We start from the raw sequence: 13,042 nt of genomic DNA, 5'->3' as shown, positions 1-13,042 counted from the left end.
AAGTTACAGGACATTACCAAATATTCTATGAGAGAGAGACCTCACTAAAGGAGCTTAGTCTAAAAAAGGAAAAGACAGTTTTCTCAGGTCTGTGCCTCAGTTTCCCCACTCCACAGCAACTACTCAACAAGTACCACATGATTAGGATCACGTGCTGCCCGTGTTCCTCCATCAATTCATTACCAGATTTGCCCATTACTTTGTGGTATGCTCATTTATTAGGGTTATTCTTCTGGGGCGGAGGTTCCTGTACTTCTGTCAATGTACTGCTTGTGTCACTTGTGTTCTCATACGGAGCTCTACTTCTCCCTGTTGCAAGTTCCCTCCCAATGGAGCTATCCTGCAGGACCTAGGTTCCCCAGGGCTGAGTTCATCCACCCACAGAATCAGATGAACACACACATGTACACACATGCACACACATTAACAGAGTGCGTCTGAGAGTACTAGGTTAATCAGCTGTCCCAAGCTGACCCTGGACTCAGTAGACTGGGTTGAGCAGCACTTCCAAGCTGTCACCCTCATATGCCATGGGCACCCCACCAGAATAGAGCACACCTGAGCAGACTGGGTCGAGCAGCACTTTCAATCTGCCACCCTCACATGCCCCTGGACTCAGCAGACTGGGTCGAACAGCACTTTTCCAACCTGCCACCCTCATATGTCCCAAGTTCAGCACATCTCTATCCCCACTTTCACATTACAATTGTTCTGGTAGTAACCCACTTGATGAGCAAACCCCACAGGATTTTTGGGCATTGCAGGGATCTTTTAGCTTAGGTACAAGGAGTGTTGCTGCAGAGTAAATGAGGAAACCAAAAAACACCCAGGGAGGTGTGGGGGGGGGGTGGAGTGAGAGAGAGAGAGAAGCAACCAGCTTAATCATGAAAGTTATTTATTGCCAGGTAATAGCCACAAAACATTTATAACATTAAATCTAACTTAAACTTGATTATAAAAGTCAAGTTTAGAAAATTATAACTGATCACACAAGTCAGGGTCAGAAAGCTATACTTAGAGAGAGAGACAGCAGGGTTCTCACCATTCCGTGAAGCTTGAATCAATCGGGGGTCCTAGGTGGTGGTGGTAGCTGAGGGACCAGAGTACTGGAGACAGGCAGAGCTCCCAGCATGATCAGTCAGGAGAAGATGAAGTCCCAATGGAACTGATGCAGATTTTGGATCCAGGCCTCAGAACACTTACTTGAGCATGGGTAGGGTTTTTCGTAGAGAAACAACAGTGGTTCAAGGGAGAACACTAGATTTATTTATGTGTAGACTGATGGCTCAAGGGAGTGTACCAAAGTTGTTTTGTTCAGGCTAGACAATGGGAGCTGATCATTCCTGGCTTTGGGCGGGGGCTCACAATGCAATTAGGGAGCTTCACTATTTTGGATACCAATAAAGGATTTATTACTAGAATTGGTCTGATAACTTCTGAGCTGGGTGTGTGCAGTCGTGGATTCATTAACATATGGAGCAGAGATCCCCCATGATGCAGTGCGTCCCTGATTTTCTGGTCCCAGAGCTCCTTGCAGTTCTTGCCTTGGAATCTCTGTTGTCCATTTTGTATGCTAATGGAGATGCCTCCTTGTCCCATCTCCGATGCAAATGAGGCTAGGGGAGTTTCCTTAATTCTATCATCTCTATCCCAGGGGGTTAGGTGTGTCTCCCCCTGCCTTTTCATTGCTTTTTGTAAGACTTTCTTCTGATTAGTTTTGGTTCAAGCAGAGGCTGGGTGGGGGGAGGTCTTTTGTGAGTCAGACAGGCTGGGTATTGCACCCTGGTTCCCCAAGAACACAGAGCTGCTGGGTAACAACAGAAGTTTGTCCAATAAAAGCAGAATGTTTTAAAGCCTTCAAGATTCATCGCTAACGTCAAGCGCGCAGCACTTCATATCTGTTGTAACATATAACACTCATTTAATGTAAGTTACTATGGGTCATATTGTGCCATCAGTCTTGAAGTAGAATTCTCCTTTGAAGTTGAGTTCTACTTAAAATCTGATAGTATGGAATTGACCTATCAGAGTAAGAAGAAACAATAATAGGCAGTGTGTGTAATTACTTACAGTAAAACTCCTCAGAGATCAGATATGTGACTGAAATAACCTAACACTTTCATTCCCAAAATCCTGACCATCAAGGAAACTTAGAGTTCCAGAATTTTAAAATGTAATTCTGTGTTGTAGATGTTTAAAAAAACAAAAGAAATCAATGTTTTAAATCCCTGGATTTCAATAGTTCACTATAAATAACTTAATGAGAATTTATCTTAGGGCTTGTCTTCACTAGGGAGAGATCAACGCTGCTGCAATCGATGCATCAGGGGTCCATTTAGCGAGTCTAGTGAAGACCTGCTAAATCAATGTCACGGTGTTCTCTGGTCGACCCCGGTACACTAGCTCTCTGAGAAGAGTAAGTGAAGTCAACTGGAGAGCGCCTCCCATCGATGCAGCACAGTGAAGACACCGGAGTAAGTCGACCTAAGCTTCGTCAACTCCAGCAGTAACATAATTTAGATTGACTTACCCAGGTAGGACACAAGCCCTTAGGAGTGGATCACAGTTCCTTTCCACACCAAGTAGCAATTGTGTGAGTGTGGTTATTACTGGCTTTCTCTGCTGATACCCAAAGGGATGCCTCTGTTAGGAATGTTAAAGCTTTCATGAGCCATACCATGAACTTTTCTAATTGTGGTACTGAGATCATTAAATGGGCTGGATTGTTTCTCTCTTGACCTTGTTGAGGAAATCTCAGTTGAAAAAGTCTAACTTTTGAAGAAGATATTGTGAGATACCTAGGGAATGAATTATCAGGAGTGCTAAGGTTCCCCAAACACCAATACATTGCAGTTTTTCAGTTGCAGAACTTTAGCACAGAGAGATAACAGATTTGCCCAAGTTTTCACAGATCTGGGAATTTAATCCAAAGAAAATGATTAGGGGGCTGGGGCAAATGACTTATGAGGAGATGCTGAGGGAACTGGGCTTATTTAGTCTGCAGAAAAGAAGAGTGAGGGGGGATTTGATAGCAGCCTACCTGAAGGGGGGTTCCAAGGACGATGGAGCTAGGCTGTTCTCAGTGGTGGCAGATGACAGAACAAGGAGCAATGGTCTCAAGTTGCAGTGGGGGAGGTCTAGGTTGGATATTAGAAAAAACTATTTCACTAGGAGGGTGGTGAAGCACTGAAATGGGTTACCTAGGGAGGTAGTGGAATCTCCATCCTTAGAGGTTTTTAAGGTCTGGCCTGGCAAAGCCCTGGCTGGGATGATTTAGTTGGGTGTTGGTCCTGCTTTGAGCAGGGGGTTGGACTAGATGACCTCCTGAGGTCTCCTCCAACCCTAATATTCTATGACTCTATGCTTCTATTAATTCCTATCTAGCTCCTTAATACAAAACCTGCTTTTCACTTCCCAGGCTAATAAGGCCATATGTTCAAGAGAGCTTTTGTCCCATTTGGATAATAAAATAAGTGGTTATGTGAAATGCTGGGTGCAACTTGTCTATTGAGCTCTGTAGAATATCTGGCCATAAGTCTCACTCTGGGAACTTTGGGATGCTGAGAAATTTTGAAAACATGCCCGTTAGTCGGGGGCTGAAATATGAGCTGTGCTCTTTTGAAAATATGTCCCAGACTCTTTAAATCTTGATTGAAAGTGGAACAGCTTCAACAGGAGAGATTAGAAAGCTCCACAGCCCAGTGGTTAGGTTGGACACTTACTTGAGATGCAGCAGATCCTGTTCAAATCCCTTCTCCCTGTCAAGCAGGGGAGGGGACTTGAACCCAGGATCTTCTACATCCTGAGTAAAAATAACAGGAGTACTTGTGGCACCTTAGAGACTAACAAATTTATTAGAGCATAAGCTTTCGTGGGCTACAACCCACTTCTTCGGATGCATATAGAGTGAAACATATATTGAGGAGATATATATACACACATACAGAGAGCATGAACAGGTGGGAGTTGTCTTACCAAGTCTGAGAGGCCAATTAAGTAAGAGGAAAAAAAAAAACTTTTGAAGTGATAATCAAGATAGCCCAGTACAGACAGTTTGATAAGAAGCAAGTGTGAGAATACTTACAAGGGGAGATAGATTCAATGTTTGTAATGGCTCAGCCATTCCCAATCCCTATTTAGCCCTGAGTTGATTGTGTCTAGTTTGCATATCAATTCCAGCCAGGTGAATCTCGTTGACTTTCTAGCTGTCTATAAGGTGCTGCAATGCCCAGCATGAGAATGCCTAAGTCCCTTTGTGAATCTAGCCCTTAATGGGGTTTTGAAAAGCATCTAGGCACTTAACATCCATTTAAATCAACAGGTGTTAGGTGCTTCGGTGATTGTACAAATCACACTTGGAACCTAAATACATTAAATATCTTACCCTTAACTCCCATTTGTGCCTTTCAAAAATCTTCCCCAGACTTCTTCATTATACACAAATAATGCAGTGCACCCCCTCTAAAATTAAAGCACTTTCTCTGTATACGTTTTAAATTATGTACAAGGACATTTCTTAATTAATTTTAGAGTTAAAATTACGGTAAAAGCTGTTTTATCTGCACTTCACCAACCAGAAAGCTCTATAAACTGGAATTTCTGATCTTCATTGAAATTCCAGTTTATAGTCCAATTGGCGCGGGACCGGCAGGGGGTTGGGGAGTGGGAGGGCGTGCAGGGTGTAGGCTCTGGGAGGGAGTTTGGGTGCAGGAGGGGACTTGGGCAGCAGGTTGGGGTGTGGGAGGGGGTGTGGAGTGCTGGATCCAGGGGCCGCTCCCCTCGGGTGACTCGCCTCAAGTGGTGACCTGTCTCGGCTGCTTCTAGGCGGGACCGCAGCTAATGGGAGCGGCAGGGGTGGCGCCTGCAGGCGGAGGCAGCACGCAGAGCTGCCTGCTGCGCCTCCACCTAGGAGCAGCCGGGACAGGTCGCCGCTTGCGGGGACCCGCCTGAGGTGAGCGCCCCCCAGATCCGGCACCCCGCACCCCCTCCCAACCCCAGCCCCACACCCATACTCCCTCTTAGTTAACTGGCATTTTTAAGTTACCGGCACCCCCCATTCCCCCAACATGACAGATAAAACAGCTTTTACTGTAGTTCAAAATGGTTCCTTTGAGAAAGGCAGCACTTGTGTTCTCTTTGCTTTGGCTCAAATGATCTTAATAATGGAATAACAGATTCTGTGAGCTTTATATGTAATGAAAATCACTGAAAATGTATGTGGCTCCTGTTGAAGAAATGTGGTTGCAATCACGTTAAATAACAGTATTACTACAGTGAGAGCTACTTTAGCATTTCAGCCCATTGAGTCTCAGATGTGAATTTCCATTGCTTCAAATGTTAGAATTTCTTTTGAATTTAATTGTAAATTGAAGCGTCTTGTAATATTTGTTTTTGAGATAACTACTGCATTTCGTGATTTTATTTTATTCTTAATTTCCTGATGATTATTCTCAACTTTCACTCCAATGTAACACAGATGGCTCTTTTTTTTTTTGCCATTTCTCCCTCAGACTTTTTTAAAATTTATTTTAATACAATTTAATTAATTTTAATTTTAATTGATCTAATTTGATTTACTCATATAAATGTATTTAAATTTAAGTATAAATAGAACAGGAAAAGTTTCCCTTCTCTAGCCTTGGAACTCTAACAGTGAACCCAGACAGCAGCATAAGGAGCCCTCACACCTCAAAACTGAAATCAATATATTTTCTAGCCAAGCAATGTACCACCACACTCAAAACCCCCAAAAGCCAACAGATTCATGATATCGTGGGCTTCTTCTGGTATAGGAAGGAGACAGTCTGGGCTGGTTTAAATTGCAGTCAGTAAAGACCTATGCTAAACTCCAACTCCTGTAGTCAACAGATTATGTTTAGGCTTGGACGGACATTGGTGGGTCTATTATAGATCACTGACCAGAGAAGAGCAACAAGAATGATTAAAAGTCTTGAGAACATGACCTATGAAGGAAGGCTGAAAGAATTGGGTTTGTTTAGTTTGGAAAAGAGCAGACTGAGAGGGGACATGATAGCAGTTTTCAGGTATCTAAAAGGGTGTCATAAGGAGGAGGGAGAAAACTTGTTCATCTAAGCCTCTAAGGATAGAACAAGAAGCAATGGGCTTAAACTGCAGCAAGGGAGGTTTAGGTTGGACATTAGGAAAACGTTCCTAGCTGTCAGGGTGGTTAAACACTGGAATAAATTGCCTAGGGAGGTTGTGGAATCTCCATCTCTGGAGATATTTAAGAGTAGGTTAGATAAATGTCTATCAGGGATGGTCTAGACAGTATTTGGTCCTGCCATGAGGGCAGGGGACTGGACTTGATGACCTCTCGAGGTCCCTTCCAGTCCTAGAATCTATGAATCTATGAATCTATGACACCAATATCCTTCCAAGATCATGATGAGCTAACTCCTTCACTATCAGTTTGTAATATGTGAACATTACATTTGTATTATGGAGAACTTCAATTCAGAAGAAATATGCAGATGTAAGAAAATTGCATTAGTGTTTCTAACAAGTACAGATTATAATACAGGTTATTTCATCCCACATGAGGTTACTATACATTGGAATTCATTATGATGGAGAAAGATGAATTAGTCACTGGACTGGAGGTTGGTGAATGCCTAGGGACCAGTGATCATGACTTGGTTGCACTCAATATGAGCAAATGGAGGACAGTCTCAATCTGTAATGTATATATATACTGGATACTACAAAAGGGCTAATTTCCCAAGGATGAGGAAAATTATGAATGAAACTTATTGGAAGAGGGAAAAAAGAAGGGCAAATGTGAATGAATTTTTAAAGTACTTTAAGAAGAATTTAAGAAATGGCCCAAAAGCCACGATTCTAACACAGACCACCCTCCGACTCCCTATGAATGTAATACATTGTTATTATATTTGTTATTTTTCCAGAATTTCCTCTTCCTAGTGTTTTTACATAATAACTATACTTGAGAATATGGTGATCATGCTGGTGATAAGGGCTGACTCTCATCTCCCCCCACATGTACTTCTTCATGTCCCATTTATCCTTCAATGATATCTGCTATTCCTCAAGCATGCTGTCTTACAGGCTGGAGAATTTCCTGGTGGAACAGAAGACAATTCACTTTCATGGCTGCATTACCCACATTTTCTTTTTCACTCTCTTAGGAGTTAGCAAAATTTTCCTCCTCTCAGCCATGGCATCATACTGATAAAGTGCATATGTGACTCATTATGTTATATGCAGACCATGAGGGAGCAGTTCAGCAGCCAGCTGATGAATGGTGCATGGTCCATTGGTTTTGTATACAGTTCTGTGGGACCAATGAAATCAGACACTTCAACTGAAAGCTACTTCAGCTCTTAGGCCTCTCCTGAAATGAGAGTTTTCTCCACCCACTTCCAATGCACAGGGCATGCATATATATTCTTTCTATTGAAAATCCTTGGCACACAGACCTTTCTGCCATATACAGGTTTATGCCCTGTGCATTGGAAAGGGTGGAATTGAGGCCTTACTGGAGCTCTGGGTAAGCCAAGCTTACCCCGAGTCATATGGTGGAGGACTAACTCTGATCCATAGGATGGCACACAAGGGCTGTCACTTCACCCCACTGTGCTCTTCCTTCTGCAACCACTGCCATGTTGGTAAACTCCTGGGAGTGAACTGGGGACATCCAGAGCTGAAAGCATCAGACACCACAATGTGAGGTAAAGAAGCATCTGCTGTAGCTAGTGCCTGTAACACACTCACATCCTGTATGGATCAGAGGGACAGGTAAAGCCAGTAGGTTACATCTGAACCCTCTAAGACAGCACCTGCAGGAACACTTACAGGGAGCAGGGATTATTTTCCTAAACACAATTCTGCTCAATCCTGGTGCAGAAGTAAAGGTGGAAGGGGCTTAGAATTGCTGTGTGCATTCTCATTCCTTGGTCACTCGTGCACAACATAGCCTGTAGCCCTTGCTCAGACATTTCAAGGGAATTGGCTTTTGATTTTCTTCAAACATGTCTTGTTTTATAGATCTCGCTGAAAGCTGAAATTCAACGCAGTTTTGAAGAAAATAAATCCAGTTATTATTATTAATAATATATTTAAATGTTGGGTGTCATGCTGCCTGGAGTGGCTCATGACCATGAGTGCCTGTCTCAGGGCAGACTGTTAGAAAACAGGGCAGACACCCCAAAATGGTGGTGTGTTCTATAACTAGATTCCACCAAACCAGTAACACATGTGAACTCCTGGATCATTATACCATTATAACCATGGAGTCACAGACAGTTCCCTGAAACTCTCCAGTCTATCTTGCCACCCAAAAAAACTGGAATTTGTAATAATTTGTCACTTACAGCAAAAATCACAAATATTCTAGGTTACTTCCAGTCCCAAGAGACCAGTCACTTACCCCAGATCAAGTAGTATCCTAGATCTTACACCAAAGACAATGCTGGTAGCCAATTCCATAGTAAACTAACTAAAGGTTTATTAGCTAAGGAAAAGGAATGAGCCTTATTGAGTGGTTAAAGCATGTAAAATGTATTTACAGGTGAGTCACAATCTATTATTCCAAATGGTAACAGAGATGTAGTAACCTTCCAGTTTCCCAAAAGTCTCTCAGGGCTACCCAGAATAACTCTGGGAATCTTCATCTTCTCGTTCAGTTGTTTCACCCTGGTAGAATCCAAAGAGTCCAGAGATGAAGGCTCTTTCCCTGAACCTATACTTATAGCTTCGTCTCAGAAAACAAGCTGACATGTGTCTACCCACATGGGCTCTTCCTTTGATGACAGAGAGTCAGGAATGCATTTTGAGTCTTTGACCTGTGATCATCACACACAATAACCATGTGCTTTGAAATTAGAACTTTTCTGTTAAAGCATTTTACTTGCATTCCATAAAACTTCTTTCTCATTTGGTGGGTTATTTAGTTACAGGGGAATACACAATGCAAATGTTTGCAACTACATTATAACAGGATACAGATAATGTATGCAATATCCCATGCAATAACAATGTATGCAATATCCCATGAGTTTTCATGAAGTTTAAATACCAAAGACACTCTTATACATTCAAAAATCACTTGAATCTATACTAGTGAATTGGCCCACCTTTCAGCTATGCATTTGTAAGCATTCATTCAGCGTGGCCTGGGGCTTTGGCATGAGCTGGCACCTGGTCTACCAGCATCACATTGGGCATAACCTTTCTGAAGCCAAAAAGTGAGCAGTTGTGATTTTGTATATTGGCAACAACAGTAGGTATCAGAAGCCCTGACTCTGCCACTTCTGCTGACTTCATTGTGTGCCATGCTAAATTAAGGTGCAAGGCTCCTGAAATCATGTATGTTAGTGTATAGGTCTGTTTGTTAACCTGGGATAGAATTTTGGTTTTGACTTTTTGATACTCTTATATGTTATACTAATATGTGTAAACAAAGGACAAAGACTGTGTATGTTGCCTCTGCCTAGTCAGATGGATTTGTTAGTACAATGGGAACAGATAAGAGCAGTTAAAGTGTTACTCAAGAGCACACTTTAAGATTGTCTCAACCCCTATCTCAAGGCAAAGTCAAGCAACCCATCGGGAGGGGCAAAAGGGGTTGGGGGGAAGGTATAAAACACTAAAAGAAAGAAATGCCTGTCCCTGACCGCAGCAAAACCTCTCTCCTTACCCCTCCGATAGGGAACAAAAGGGGTGGGACTGTAGATGTGCATTGCAGGTATATTTGGGCCTGCTAAGAAGGAGGAGGGGGAAATGAGGAATGGGAAATGAGAATAGGGAATGGGGAATAGGGGAATGGGGAACGGGAACACAGGCAAGGCTCTGTGGCATCAGAGCTGGGAAGGTGGACATGGGGTAAGTGCTCTGCAGTGTCAGAGCTGGGAACGGAACACTGGGGAACAGACTCTGCCGGTGTGTAGAGCTATGGATATGCTTGCTTGGAACTAACCCCAATTGCTTGCACTTCAGACTTCTGGTCTTCTGCTTTCTGTCTGCATGACAAGAACAAGGGGAAGGGGTGAAGGGAAAGCCCTCTAACAAAGTGATCACCAGAATCTGAGCTTGCATTTTAAAAAGCAAGTTTTATGGTTGGTTTGAAAAACTTGAAAGCATGACCCAAATGTAACTGATACAGTGATACCTGCCTGAGTATGCAGAGAGCCTGGAACAAGAGGTTTAACAACTACACATCGCTTGATCCAAGCCCTAAATGTTGAATGTAGGATTCTTGCTTTGCTGTTTCCAGCTCTTACCAGTAGACTACACTCCCTCTATGATCTGACAGTCTCCATTCATATAATTCACAATAACTATTTCCTTTCTGAGCCAGGAAAAGAAACCAGAAATCTTTAGTAACAGAGGGGTAGCCGTGTTAGTCTGAATCTGTAAAAAGCAACAGAGGGTCCTGTGGCACCTTTAAGACTAACAGAAGTATTGGAGCATAAGCTTTCGTGGGTGAATGCCCACTTCATCAGACGCAAGTAATGGAAATTTCCAGAGGCAGGTATAAATCAGTATGGAGATAATGAGGTTAGTTCAATCAGGAAGGGTGAGGTGCTCTGCTAGCAGTTGAGGTGTGAACACCAAGGGAGGAGAAACTGCTTCTGTAGTTGGATAGCCATTCACAGTCTTTGTTTAATCCTGATCTGATGGTGTCAAATTTGCAAATGAACTGGAGCTCAGCAGTTTCTCTTTGGAGTCTGGTCCTGAAGTTTTTTTGCTGTAAGATGGCTACCTTTACATCTGCTATTGTGTGGCCAGGGAGGTTGAAGTGTTCTCCTACAGGTTTTTGTATATTGCCATTCCTGATATCTGACTTGTGTCCATTTATCCTCTTTAATCACACTCCCTAGCTCTTACTACAGGACATTTCCTTCTTTTAGCCCTCTGCTCCAGTTATGTTGTGATTCTGGGGCACTGGTTCACATTTCCTTTCCAGCAGCCACTACCCTGCCATATTCCTATGACAATGTGGCCATGGCTTTTTGGAGTCATCAGTAAGAAGAGCAGAGCTCCAACCCAGCCACCCACAAAGAATAGTTTCTCAGAAGGATACCACACGACTTAAATGGTGTGGAGGAACTTGTTTAAGCTGAATCCCTTGGCAAGAAATTTGTTCCAGTGCACATGGCCCAAAAGTCCAGACTGTCCAACAAAGAAATTATGAATTACTAATTTCTATACCAGACCGTAAGTGGGGAGAAATGGCAATATTTTGACTTCTGAACCCAAACTGAAAAGATCTGTTGCTTGCTTGATCCACAACCAGCTTAAGTCAAATGGTATAGTCTGTAGTTTCTAATTAGTTCTGTCAATGTGATGGGAGGTAAAGTGTGATTAATTACTGGCCCAGAATAAGGGGAATGTTGTTAAGCAGGATAAACATCAGGGATTAGATCTTAGGGGAAAGAGGATTTTTTTCATACGTTCTTAGGGTATAAAATGTCAATCTCTCAGCCAGATGGGGTGGGAGTCTTAATTTTTCAGCGATTGTTCAAGGCTCTACAGATTTCCTCCCTTTGCAATAATTTTTCAGCAAAGGCTGAGTTTTTGAGTGACGTTCCATAGAGGAATTAGATGTATACATGAGCATGTCTGCAAGTTTCTGGATGGCACTGAAATGTCATATTGTCTGTGATCAGTGTCTGGATTCTCGGTGAGCTTCATTCAGTTGAATGTTGGTTTATTTCCTTTTCATCTTCTAAAGAAAATGAAATAATGACCAGTGGCATTCAGGAGGCCTTGGCTTTATTCCCAGTCCTGCTATGGAACATAGGAAAGTACTTTTTCTTCATTTTTGCCCTTTTTGATGACACTTTTTAATGACATTTATCCCCAATGTAAATGACCCAGTGTAATGACACTTATCCCCACTTATCCCCAATGTAAATGACACTTATCCCCAAGGTAAAGTGCTTTGAGGTCTACGGATGGAAAGTACTCTCTATTTTCAGTACTTATAGGACCACAGTATCTCACAGTTGTTAATGTCCTTATCCATACACCTCTGTGAGGTAGGGAAATGCTGTTATCCCTCTTTATTACAGGAGAGGAACTGAGGCCAAGAGAGGCTAAGCACCAGATTTTTAAAGATATTGAGATGCCTAAAGATGGAAATAGCACCAGTGAGATTTTCAGAAGTACCCAGATACTTAATTCTTACTGGAGTCAATGGGAGTTAGACAGGTAGACACATTTACAAACCCTCTAGGTATGTGACTGCATCTTTAGGTGCTGGAATACCTTGAAAAATCTGGCTTATGCTGACATGCCAAAGATCATACAGGCAATCTATGGGTGTGCAAAGACTCAAACACTGCTCTCTCACGTCTGAAGCCAATGCACTAACCACTGCACCATCAACCACCTTCATCTAGCTAGCACCCCACTTATTTATTAGATTATTGTTATTATTAGTAGCAGTTGTATATTATATAAAAGTCATTTATAAAAATCCAGTAATTATCTTATTGTTTTGCCTCTTACCATTCACAAACAACTTGGTCAATGAATGAGGGTTAGCTTTTTGTTAGCTGTTTTCTCTGCCTCGGACACTTTCCATTAATTTCTCTTTCTTTGGGACATTTTATTGCATTGATCTCAATTCCTTCCCTCCTCTTGTAATTAACATGATTTGCTATTTCATGGCAGACCCAAGCGTGCAAAAGAAAAGTCTCATTCCGATGTCTCATTCTGTCATCTCAAGTGGACTGAGATTGATTTTTTGGGTAGAATTAGATCGGTCAGTTCTACCAAGTATTTTTCTTATTAGGCACCTGATTCATGGTGAGTTCAATTCTTTTATTATTCCTGTTTTATCTGTTGTGTACTTTTGGGGGGAAATGCAATTTTATCATCAGCTGAAACCAAGGCACTTATTTAACTGTTAATTACTAAAAACAAACAAAAAAGACTAGCATGGGCAAACATTTGATTAACAGGTAAAGAATAAAGACTATAAATTATTCTGGAATGCCCACTGATCACAAACTGCTTCATTTATTTATTTCTTAATTTCTGTTTGCCAGAAGCTGAG

This window comes from Emys orbicularis, chromosome 12, assembly GCF_028017835.1.
Source record: "Emys orbicularis isolate rEmyOrb1 chromosome 12, rEmyOrb1.hap1, whole genome shotgun sequence".
In the NCBI taxonomy this organism is placed as follows: Eukaryota; Metazoa; Chordata; order Testudines; family Emydidae; genus Emys; species Emys orbicularis.
Note: the sequence above shows the minus strand (reverse complement) of the source record.